Here is a 12392-nt window from a genome sequence, read left to right as displayed (position 1 = left end):
TGCAGAACCACTTCTTGTGATTCTACCACTTTGGTGTTCATTAGAAATTCGACATTGTTTTTAATTCCCTTCCTCACAAATAAGTGGAAAGAATCTCACTTCACATAAAGAGCGTGCTACTTTTCGTGTTTTTACCCTGCTCTCGATTGCTATGTGGAGGGAAAAGCATTGCCATGAACCATAATGACTTTTTCTTTCTTTCTTTCTTTCTTTCTTTCTTTCTTTCTTTCTTTCTTTCTTTCTTTCTTTCTTTCTTTCTTTCTTTCTTTCTTTCTTTCTTTCTTTCTGAGAGAGAGAGACAGGAAGGGAGAGACATGAGAAGCATCTTTAGTTGTTCATTGATTGCTTTCTCATATATATGGTGCCTTCACTGGAGAGTTCCAGCCAAGCCAGTGACCCCTTGCTCAAGCCAGCAACCTTTGGGCTCAAACCATCAACCATGGTATCATATTGCCACTCCCATGCTCAAGCCAGATGAGCCCGTGTTTAATTTGGGGACCTCAGACTTTTGAACCAGGGATCTCAGCATCCAAGGTCGATGTTCTATCCACTGCACCACCACCAGTCAAGCTTCTTTCTAATTTTAACCTACCTCTGTGGTGTATTTATTTCTAGACTGATGGTATTTTCTGTTTAAGCACTTAACAGCTCAATATATATATCAAAAGCATTTCATAAAGAGCTTTATGACTTCATTGTGTTCTTCTACAATATTGTGCTGGGCAACAAACTAGTCGACTTCTTAATTACGTGCCAAGATTTTGCCTGAACTATGTTCCCCATATAAATCTGAAGTCATATTTTTTTTTCATTGGTAGGGACTGCTTTTCCAAACCTACAAAGATTTCTGGAGTGACAACTTCAGGTTGCTGGTATTTTAATATGAATTAATTTATCAGAGATTCTTCTCCATAACAGAAACAAAGGGCAGCATGAAATATAAAATGGACACCAGGGGATAGACATTTAGGTGATAAAAAGAGAAAGGGAATCAATCAGAAAGTAACCATAGAAGCCACAACAGGGCACCAGCTTCACAGTTTGCTGGGCCTTACTGTCAAATCCCATGTTCAGGTTCTACTTTGTTGCCTAATAATCTCCCTGAAAATATTCCAGAGGAAATCAGCTATGTTTAAGTGCTAAATTTATTTGTGATAATAGATGTAAGTTTCCCAGACACATATCTGGAATCTTCAAGCACTATTATTTTGCAAAATTTTTAGTAATATTTTATATTTTATCATGTAGCATACCAGTGTTCTCGGTGAAAACAATTCCTGGTTCTTATTAGCCAAAAATTATCTAAATTTTCCTCTATGAAGAAATTCCCTAATATAAAGCACTCAGTATAAAGCAGGAAACAATTTTGGACATTAGATAATGACTATAGTGATATGTAGTCATGATGATACACCCAAGACCTTACAAAAGAATCTCGGTTCAGGTCCCTCGAAAGAGGTTATTTCTGATTGATCAAGGAATCCCGATTATAGCCTCCAAGTCCCTGCACAACCTGGACTTCTGTTCTGACTCCTAAAGTAGGTTACTTTCTTCATATATGCTTATGTTCTCCACGTGATAAGTGAATTTATTTCCATGTTACCATTTTGTTATAAAATATCAAACCTACATCACACAGCTAGATGTGAAAAATCAGATCAGAATTTTATAAAGAGTACTCCTGAAGTGCCATGTTTATTTCATAATATACCCTAATGAGTCAAAGTTAAACCATCTGTCATTTTCAAAGAAGGATTCAAATCTATTTTTACCTTGCATTCAAGAGAAAACCTACAAGGCTTATGATTTGACCTGTCCATAGCAAGTCATAATATTGAACACACAAGTTTCAGTCTTTTATGCTAGTTTGATAGCTATATTGGAACAGTGTGAATGCATTAAGGAGCGGCTCTCGGTGTCCATACCCATGTCAAGGTAGTCATGACCTTTATTATTAGAGGGGCATCACATATTTCCAAACCTCTGGGAATGTCTTATCTTCTGGATTAGATTTGCATGATACATTCAGCTAGACTAATTGTAAATAAAGCAGCAAAAATTACTAAAAGGTTTTCTATCACTAACGTCTATAGGAAATAAAGTAGTTAAATTAAGCCTCTTTTTTACTGAAATTATATATACAGCACACCGTCAAATAATATCATTTTGTTCAACGTGCTTCATTATAACATTAATGAGTTGAGGTAAGAATTTAACTCTTGTTTATGTTAATTTGCCTATGGCAAAATTGGTTTCATTATACATGCTTCGCTTAAAGTCACAGACCCTATCAATGACATTAAGTAAGAATTTTATGTAATCTCTTTGCTTAAATTCAGCCTCAAGTAAATACAGATTCTCCTCACCTTATTGTTCTAGATTTTGTATTATTTAGAGTAACTTTCTCAACATTATATTTGCCATTATTACTTTCTACACAAAAGTTATTGATCTGACTGTGGTCATGTGAGGAAAGGCTACCTTTTAACATCTAAATTCTTTGGTAATAGCTTTATCTTTTAAATTTTTCTTTTTTTTAAAAAAAATATTTGTTTTATTGATTTTAGAGAGAAGAAGGGAGAGAGCAGAAGAGAGACAGGAACATCCATCCCTGTACGTGCCCTGACCAGGGATCGAACCGCAACCTCTGTGTTTCAGGATGATGCTGTAACCAAGAAAGCTTTCTGGCCAGGGCTGATAACAGCTTTATTAAGATATACTCACACACAATTCACATATTTAAAGTGTATAATTCAGTTGTTTTTAAAATATCACAGATATATGCAACCATCATCACAATTAATTTTTAGAAGCTTTTCAGCACTCTGTAAAGAAATCATGTCCCGCCTGACCAGGTGGTGGCGCAGTGGATAGAGCGTCGGACTGGGATGCGGAAGGACCCAGGTTCGAGACCCCGAGGTCGCCAGCTTGAGCGCGGACTCATCTGGCTTGAGCAAAGAGCTCACCAGCTTGGACCCAAGGTCGCTGGCTCCAGCAGGGGGTTACTTGGTCTGCTGAAGGCCTGCGGTCAAGGCACATGTGAGAAAGCAATCAATGAATCAATGAACAACTAAGTCGCAATGCGCAACAAGAGACTGATGATTGATGCTTCTCATCTCTCTTCGTTCCTGTCTGTCTGTCCCTGTCTATCTCTGCCTCTGTAAAAAAAAAAAAAAAAAAAAAAAGAAATCATGTCCCCATTAGCTGTCACTCGTCAGTCTTCCTGTCCTCTTCTCCAACCTTAGGCAATCATTAATGTACTTTCTGCCTCTATAGATTTGATTATTCTGAACATTTCATATAAATGAAATCATATAATATGTTCTCTTTTGTGACTTCCATCTTTCACTTAGCATAATGTTTGCAAAGTTTATCTATATTGTAACGTATAATATTTATTTAATGGCCAAAGAATATCTATTGTATGGAGATACTACATTCTGTTTATCCATTCATTATTTGATGGAGGTTTGGGTTTTTCCCACCTTTTGGCTATTGTAAATGAATAAGTTTGTAAATGTAAATTTTTTTTTTAAATGTACAAATTTTTGTGTGAGTCTATGTTTTTATTTTTCTCAGGTATGCATGTAGAAGTGGAATTGCTTCATGTTTAACTTTGTTTTCTTTTCTTTCTTAAAAAAATTTTATTTAGACAATTAATTTTAATGGGTGACATTGAACAATTAGAGTATATATATTCAGAGAGAACATCTCCAGATCATTTTGACATTTGATTATGTTGTATACCTATCACCCAAAGTTAAATTGTCCTCTGTCACCTTTTATTTAGTTTTCTTTATGCCCTCCACTACCCCAACCACCTCCCTCTCCTCCTTTCCCCTCCCCCAGGTAACCACTGCACTCTTGTCTATGTCCATGAGTCTCAATTTTGTGTCCCACCTATATATGAAATCATACAGTTCTTAGTTTTTTCAAATTTACTTATTTCACTCAATATAATGCTATCAAGTTCCATTCATGTTGTCGTAAATGACCTTATGGTATCATTTCTTATGGCTGAGCAGTATTCCATACTATATATGTACCACATCTTCTTTATGCAATCATCTATTGAAGGGCTTTTTGGTTGTATTCATGTCTTGGCCACTGTGAACAATGCTGCAATGAACATGGGGCTGCATGTGTCTTTATGTACCAATGATTTTGAGTTTTGAGGGTATATACCAAGTAGAGGGATTGCTGGGTCATATGGTAGTTCTATTCTTAATTTTTTGAGGAACCACCATACTTTCTTCCATAATGGTTGTACTATTTTACATTCCCACCAACAGTGAATGAAGGTTTCTTTTTCTCCACAGCCTCTCCAACACTTGTTATTACCTGTCTTGTTGATAATAGTCAATCTAACAGGTGTGAGGAGGTATCTCTTTGTAGTTTTGATTTGCATATCTCTAATAGCTAGTGAAGATGAGCATCTTTTCATATATCTGTTGGCCATTTGTATTTCTTCCTGGGAGAAGTGTCTGTTCATGTCCTCTTCTCATTTTTTTATTGGATTGTTTGTTTGTTTGTTGTTGAGTTTTATGAGTTCTTTGTATATTTTGGATATTAGGCCCTTATCTGAACTATTGTTTGAAAATATCATTTCTCATTTAGTTGGCTGTCTGTTTATTCTGTTGTCAGTTTCTCTTGCTGAGCAAAAACTTTTTAGTCTGATGTAGTCCCATTCATTTATCTTTGCCTTCACTTCTCTTGTCTTTAGAGTCAAATTCATAAAATGCTCTTTAAAGCCCAGGTCCATGAGTTTAGTACCTATGTCTTCTTCCATGTACTTTATTGTTTCAGGTATTATATTTAGGTCTTTGATTCATTTTGAATTAATTTTAGTACAAGGGGACAAGTTGTAGTCAAGTTTCATTCATTTGCATGTGGCTTTCCAGTTTTTCCAGCACCATTTGTTGAAGAGGCTTTCTTTTCTCCATTGTGTGTTGTTGGCCCCTTTATCGAAAATTATTTGACCATATGTGTGTGGTTTTATTTCTGAACTTTCTATTCTGTTCCATTGGTCTGAGTGTCTATTTTTCTGCCAATACCATGTTGTTTTGATTGTCGTGGCTCTATAATATAGTTTGAAGTCAGGTATTGTAATGCCCCCAGCTTCATTCTTTTTCTTTAGGATTGCTTTGGCTATTCGGGGTTTTCTATAGTTCCATATAAATCTGATGACTTTTTGTTCCATTTCTCTAAAAAAGGTCATCGGAATTTTGATGGGAATTGCATTAAATTTATAAATTGCTTTGGGTAATATTGCCACTTTGATTATATTTATTCTTCCTATCCAAGAACAAGGAATATTTTTCCATCTCATTGTATCTTTTCGATTTCCTTTAACAATGCTTTGTAGTTTTCGTTATATAGGTCCTTTACATTCTTTGTTATGTTTATTCCTAGGTATTTTATTATTTTTGTTGCAATTGTGAAGGGGATTATTTTTTGAGTTTGTTTTCTAATATTTCATTGTTGGCATATAGAAAGGCTATGGACTTTTGTATGTTAATTTTGTATCCTGCGACCTTACTGTATTGGTTTATTGTTTCTAGTAATCTTTTTGTGGAGTCTTTGGGGTTTTCAATGTATAGGATCATATCATCTGCAAAAAGTGATACCTTTACTTCTTCTTTTCCGATATGGATGCCTTTTATTTCTTTCTCTTGTCTGATTGCTCTGGCCAGAACTTCTAGCACCACGTTAAATAAGAGTGGAGACAGTGGACAACCCATCTTGTTCCTGATTTAAGGGGGAGAGTCCTCAGTTTTATTCCATTTAATATGATGTTGGGTGATGGTTTATCATATATGGCCTTTATCATGTTGAGATATTTTCCTTCTATACCCATTTTGTTGAGTGTCTTAAACATAAAGTTGTGTTGTATTTTATTGAATGCCTTTTCTGCATCTATTGATAAGATCATGTGGTTTTTGTTCTTTGTTTTGTTGATATGGTGTATTATGTTAACCGTTTTACGTATGTTGAACCATCCTTGAGATTCTGGGATGAATCCCACTTGATCATGATGTATTATTTTTTTAATATGTTGTTGTATTTGATTTGCTAGTATTTTATTTAGTATTTTAGCATCTGTATTTATTAGAGATACTAGTCTGTAGTTTTCTTTTTTTGTGCCGTCCTTGCCAGGTTTTGGTATGAGGGTTATGTTGGCCTCATAAAATGTGTTTGGAAGTATTGCTTCTTCTTCAATTTTTTGGAAGACTTTGAGTAGAATAGGAATCAAGTCTTCTTTGAATGTTTGATAGAATTCACTAGTATAACCATCTGGGCCTGGACTTTTATTTTTGGGGAGGTTTTTAATAGTTTTTTCTATTTCTTCCCTGCTAATTGGTCTGTTTAGGCTTTCTGTTTCTTCATGACTCAGTCTAGGAAGGTTGTATTATTCTAGGAATTTATCCATTTCTTCTAGATTGTTGAATTTGGTGGCATATAGTTTTTCGTAGTATTCTACAATAATTGTTTGTATATCTATGATGTCTGTGGTGATTTCTACCCTTTCATTTTGGTTTTTGTTTATATGAGTTCTTTCTCTTTTTTTCTTGGTGAGTCTTGCCAAAGGTTTGCCAATTTTGTTGATCTTTTCAAAGAACCAGCTCCTTGTTTTATTAATTTTTTCCACAGTTTTTCTGTTCTCTATTTCATTTATTTCTACTCTGATTTTTATTATTTCCTTTCTTTGGCTGGTTTTGGGTTGTCTTTGTTCTTCTTTTTCCAGTTCATTAAGGTGTGAAGTTAAGTGGCTTACTAGGGCTCTCTCTTGTTTGTTCATATAGGTCTGAAGTGATATGAACTTTCCTCTTATTACTGCTTTTGCTGCATCTTAGAGATCTGGTATGTCGTATTGTCATTTTCATTTGTCTGTATATGTCTTTTGATCTCTGTGCATATTTCTTCTTTGACCCATTCTTTTTAAAATTATTTTTATTTATTCATTTTAGATAAGAGAGAGAGACACAGAGAGAGAGAGAGAGGGAGAGAGAGAGAAGGGAGAAGAAGCAGGGGGCATCGACTCCCATACACGCCTTAACCAGGCAAGCCTAGGGTTTTAAACCGGCGACCTCAGTGTTCTGGGTTGATGCTCCATCCACTGCACTACCACAGGTCAGGCCAATGACCCATTCATTTTTTAAAAGTATGTTGTTTAGTTTCCACATTTTTGTGGGGTTTTTTCCCTCTTTTTTGCAGTTGAATTCTAGTTTCAAGGCTTTATGATCAGAAAATATGCTTGGTACAATTTTGATTTTTCTGAATTTGCTGATGTTATTTTTGTGGCCCAACATATGGTCAATTCTTGAGAATGTACCATGTATACTAGAGAAAAATGTATACTCTGTCACTATGGGATGAAGTGTCCTGTGGATATCTATCATATCCAGGTGCTCTAGTGTTCCGTTTAAGACCAATATATCTTTATTGATTTTCTGTTTGGATTAATGATCTAGAGCCATCAGCGGTGTATTGAGGTCTCCAAGTATGATTGTATTTTTGTCAGTTTTTTTTTTTAAGTCAATAAGTAGCTGTCTTATATAATTTGGTGCTCCTTGGTTTGGTGCATATATATTAAGGATTGTTTTGTCTTCTTGATTCAGTGTCCCCTTAATTATTATGAAATGACCATATTTGTCTCTGAGTACTTTTTCTGTCTTGTATTCAGCATTATTAGATATGAGTATTTCTACACCTGCTTTTTTTTGGATGTTATTTGCTTGGAGTATTGTTTTCCAGCCTTTCACTTTGAATTTGTTTTTATCCTTGTTGCTTAGATGTGTTTCTTGTAGGCAGCATACAGTTGGATTTTCTTTTTTAATCCATTCTGCTACTCTGTGTCTTTTTATTGGTGAGTTTAATCCATTTACATTTAGTGTAATTATTGACACTTGTGGGTTCCCTATTGCCATTTTATAAATTGCTTTCTGTTAGGTTTGTATCTTGTTTGATTCTTTTCTTTTGTTTTTCTATCCTTTGTTTTTGTTTGTTTGTATTCCATACTTCTTTCCTCTGTTGCTACCTTTTTTTAGTCATGTGCTTCTGTGGTGGTTTTTTCGAGGGTAGTTACCATTAAGTAATGAAAAAGATACCTACCATATTCATTGTAGTACCCTATCTTATGAGTGTTTCTGAACTCCATCGTCCTTTGCTACTGTTAATCTCCATCCTCTCTCCTTTTTTTTGTTTTGTTGTCACAGTTTAAATTTGGTGTTATTGTGTTCTTAGTGGAGTTTTTACTTGTGGTTTTGTTTTGTTTTGTTCTTTGTATCTGGTTGGAAAACCACCTTTAGTATTTCCTGGAGTGGGAGTTTTCTGATGATAAATACCTCATCTTTTCTGTATTTGTGAATGTTTTTATTTCTCCTTCGTATTTGAAGGATAGCTTTGATGGGTATAGTATTCTGGCTGAAAGTTCCTCACTTTCAGGGCTTTAAATGTTGGGGTCCACTCTCTTCAAGCTTATAGAGTTTCTGCTGAGAAATCTGATGATAATATAATAGGCCTTCCTTTATATGTTGTATTCTTCTTTTCCCTGGCTGACTTGAGAATTTTTTCTTTGTCTTTGTTTTGTGCCAATTTTATTATGATGTGCCTTGGAGTAGGTTTGTTGTGGTTAAGAAAACTCGGTGTTCTGTTTGCTTCTTGAATTTGAGGCTTTAGTTCTTTCCACAGGCTTGAGAAGTTCTCGTCTATTATTTGTTTGAATATATTCTCCATTCCATTTTCTCTCTCTTCTCCCTCTGATATATTTATTATTCTTATGTTATTCTTTTTAATGGAGTCAGACAATTCCTGTAGGGCTTTCTCATTCTTTTAATTTTTGAGTCTCTCTCTTCTTCTCTCTGTTGTGCCTCAAGTTGCTTATCTTCTATGTCAGTAATCCTACCTTCTATCTGGCCTGTTTTATTAGCTAAGCTTGTTACCTTGTTTTTCAGTTCATGAATTGAGTTTTTCATCTCTGTTTGATTTGTTTTTATAGTTTCAATTTCCTTGGTAATATATTCTTTGTGTTCGTTGAGTTGTTTTCTGAGCTCCCTAAATTGCCTTTCTGTGTTTTCTTGTATATCTCTGAGTATTTTTAGGTTTTCTATTTTAAATTCTCTGTCATTTAGCTCCAAGATTTCCAATATATTAAATTTTTTCTCCATAGATTTTTCCACATCTATCTGTGCTGCTTCTCTATTTTTTTTGTATCCATGATATTCAATTTCCTTTTTCTTAATGGCATCTGAGGGTGGTCTTATTGATAGCACTAATGAGAATTAATAAAGAATAAAAAGAAAAAAAGGAAAAAATTTTGGAAAAAAATAATAAAAGAACAATAATAATAATTTATTATTTCCCCTCTTTTTTTTTTCTCTGCCCCTCCTCTTCTCTCCTCCTTAGGAAAATATCATGATGAACTGTGAATTATATTATGCTAAATGGAACAAAAACTGCCTATAATGGAGGGCCTGAGTTGGGGGGAAGTGTTCAAGGGACAAAAAAGGAGGTAGGGACCCACAAAATGCAAAAAGGGAAAAAATTTGGGTCAAGTATAAAATGATTTGCTTGTAAGTGATTGTCGACTAAGAGATATAATGAAAGGGATAAAAGGGAAACAGGAAAAGAGAAAAAAAATATTACTATTGTATTAAGTGGAGCAAAAACTAAATAGAATGGAGTGCCTGGGTTGGGAGGAATGCTAATGAGTTAAAAAAGCAAAGTAAAAAGCACCCAAAATGCCACAAAAAACAAACTTGAGTCCCAAATAAAATCATTTTTTCGTGATTGAGGATTGAATGAGAGGAAAAGTAAAAGGAGAAAAGAAGAAACTAATAGAGAGGGAGAAAAAAAGGGGGGGGGAAGGAAAAGAAGAAAAAAGAAAAAAAAACAAAAAGAGAGAGAAAGAGTTAAGGGTTTTGGAGTGTAACCCTCATGGAGAGTAAGGAAGAAGAAAAGAAATAAAGTGGGAAATGTAACATTTATGGGTAGTATAGTTCAAGAAGAGGAAAGAATAAGATGGGCAGAGAATAAAAGGACCAAGGTGGAGGAAAAAGAAATAATAATAATAATAAAGGCCAGACGATGAAAGAAACAAAAAAAAAATAGTGGAACAAGTTATAAAGTCTGTGGATTTTTCTTGATTTTGAGAGGTTAACTTCTTCCTTTTTCTTTCCTTTCCCTCTTCCTGGTTGGTGACTCTGTATCCAAGGCTCTGCCCATGTGGCACACTTAGGTAGAGATTTGCAGTTGCTGTGTCTCTATGGCAATGTCATATACTAGGCCTCAGTCTCGTTTGTAGTTGAGGCTTGTTAGTATTTGCAGGCTCCAACAATGGGAGAGTCCATTTTCCCGGAGCCTTTCTTCTAGTCTCTCCTTCCTGAATTAGCAGCCTGATGATCCAGCTATGAGTCTGCCACTGCCTCTGCCTGGGGAGTAAGAGGCTCAAAGAGCTGGCAAATCCCCACTCTATCCTTACTCAATGCAGGGCTCTGGGTAAGGCTCTGTCAGTCAGAGCCGCCAGCGTAATTAGTCGGGGCTGGGAGCCAATTGCTCTCAAGGTGACTCTCTATGAGCCTCCAAGCCTGTTCAGCATGCCTAGCATTCTGTGGGACCACTCTCCTCAGGCTTTTTGCACTTTGTAACCTGCTTTGGCTGGGAAGAAGATGCCCTAGTCACTGCCTGCAGTACAGGAGGTCTTAACATCTGCCAAGCCCCTCTTGTTAGCGTATATCCCTGAGTATGAAAGCTCTGCCAATCAGCAGTTGCCCCCACCCGTTTAGCAAGAGGCACTAAAAAATATCATGCCTCTTGTCTTAGATTGTTGAACTGAGAGAGATCTTGTCAGTTAGAGCCGTGTAGGTCAGTTGGGAGATGAGCAGACCGTGGGTTAAGCTAATTTCAGTGATTGGATCCGCCGATCTGCTCCAGAAAGGACTGCAAGCTGCCCGTGTGCCCTTCCCCTGAGGATCTGCTCCAGGAAGGACTATAAGCTGCCCGCGCACCTCCCCAAGACTTGATTGTTAGCTTGAATGGCTGGGTGACGCACCCCGCCCGCCCAGAGAAGCTCGGGCGTAGGGAAGTTTGTTTACGCACACTCCCCGCACACCACTGGCAGCTGCTGCTGGAGGCGTGGGTGTTAGCTTGCATGGGCTGATTCGCCGCAGGCAAACTCTTTCCTCGGCTTGAGTGAACATCTGTGTTGCAGCCTAGCTTTCTCCACACCCTTAGCCCCCCGACTCTCAGTTCCAAGTGAAAGCAGCCATTGCTCAGGTTAGTGAGGAAGGCAGAGTGTTCCTTTCTTCGTCTTATTTCCTTCAAGGTTGATTATATATTTAGTCAATTTTTTGCTCGATCATACCTTTGTTTTCAGTATGTGGGACTCCCAGATGCTCCAAGGATAGATTTTTCTGTCTCTGATTGATGAACTTGTTGAAATTTTGGGGAGATTTGTCGGTTGCGCTCCTCACGGTGCCATTTCTCTGACCTCCTCATCTTTTCTATATCTGTGAATGTTTTTATTTCCCCTTCATATTTGAAGGATAGCTTTGATGAATATAATCTTCTTGGCTGGAAGTTCCTCTCTTTCAGTACTTAAAATATTGGGGTCCATTCTCTTCTTGCTTGTAATGTTTCTGCTGAGAAATCTGATAATAGCCTAATGGGCCTTCCTTTATATGTTATATTCCTCTTTTCCCTGGCTGCCTTGAGGATTTTTTCTTTGTCGCTGGTTTGTGATAATTTCATTACAATGTGTCTTGGAGTAGGTCTGCTAGGTTAAGGTAACTTGGTGTTCTATTTGCTTCTTGAATTCGAGGCTCTAATTCTTTCCTCAGGCTTGGGAAGTTCTCATTGATTATTTGTTTGAATATGTTTTCCATTCCATTTTCTCTCTTTTCTCCTTCTGATATACCCATTATTCTTATGTTGCTCTTTTTGATGAAATCAGACAATTCCTGTAGGGCTTTCTCATTTTTTTAAAATTCATGAGTCTCTGTTCTCATCTCTCTGTAGAATCGCTAGTTTCCTGTCTTCTATGTCACTAATTCTTTCCTCTATCTGGCCTGTTCTATTAGCTAAGCTTGTTACCTCGTTTTTCAGTTCATGTATTGAGTTTTTCATCTCTGTTTGGTTTCAATTTCTTTGGTGAAGTATTCTTTTTGTTCATTGAATTGTTTTTTGAGCTCTCTAAATTGCCTTTCCATGCTTTCTTGTGTTTCCCTGAGTATTTTCAGGACTTCAAATTTTAATCTCTGTCATGTAACTCCAAGGTTTCCAAGCAATTGAAATTTTTTTCTAGAGATTTTTCATCATCTGTCTGAGCTACATCTCTGTCTTTTGTATCCATGATATTGGATTTATTTTTCCTTAATGGCATGTGAGAGTAACCT

Source organism: Saccopteryx bilineata, chromosome 5 (genome assembly GCF_036850765.1).
Source record: "Saccopteryx bilineata isolate mSacBil1 chromosome 5, mSacBil1_pri_phased_curated, whole genome shotgun sequence".
NCBI lineage: Eukaryota > Metazoa > Chordata > Mammalia > Chiroptera > Emballonuridae > Saccopteryx > Saccopteryx bilineata.
This window is presented reverse-complemented; position numbering follows the sequence as displayed.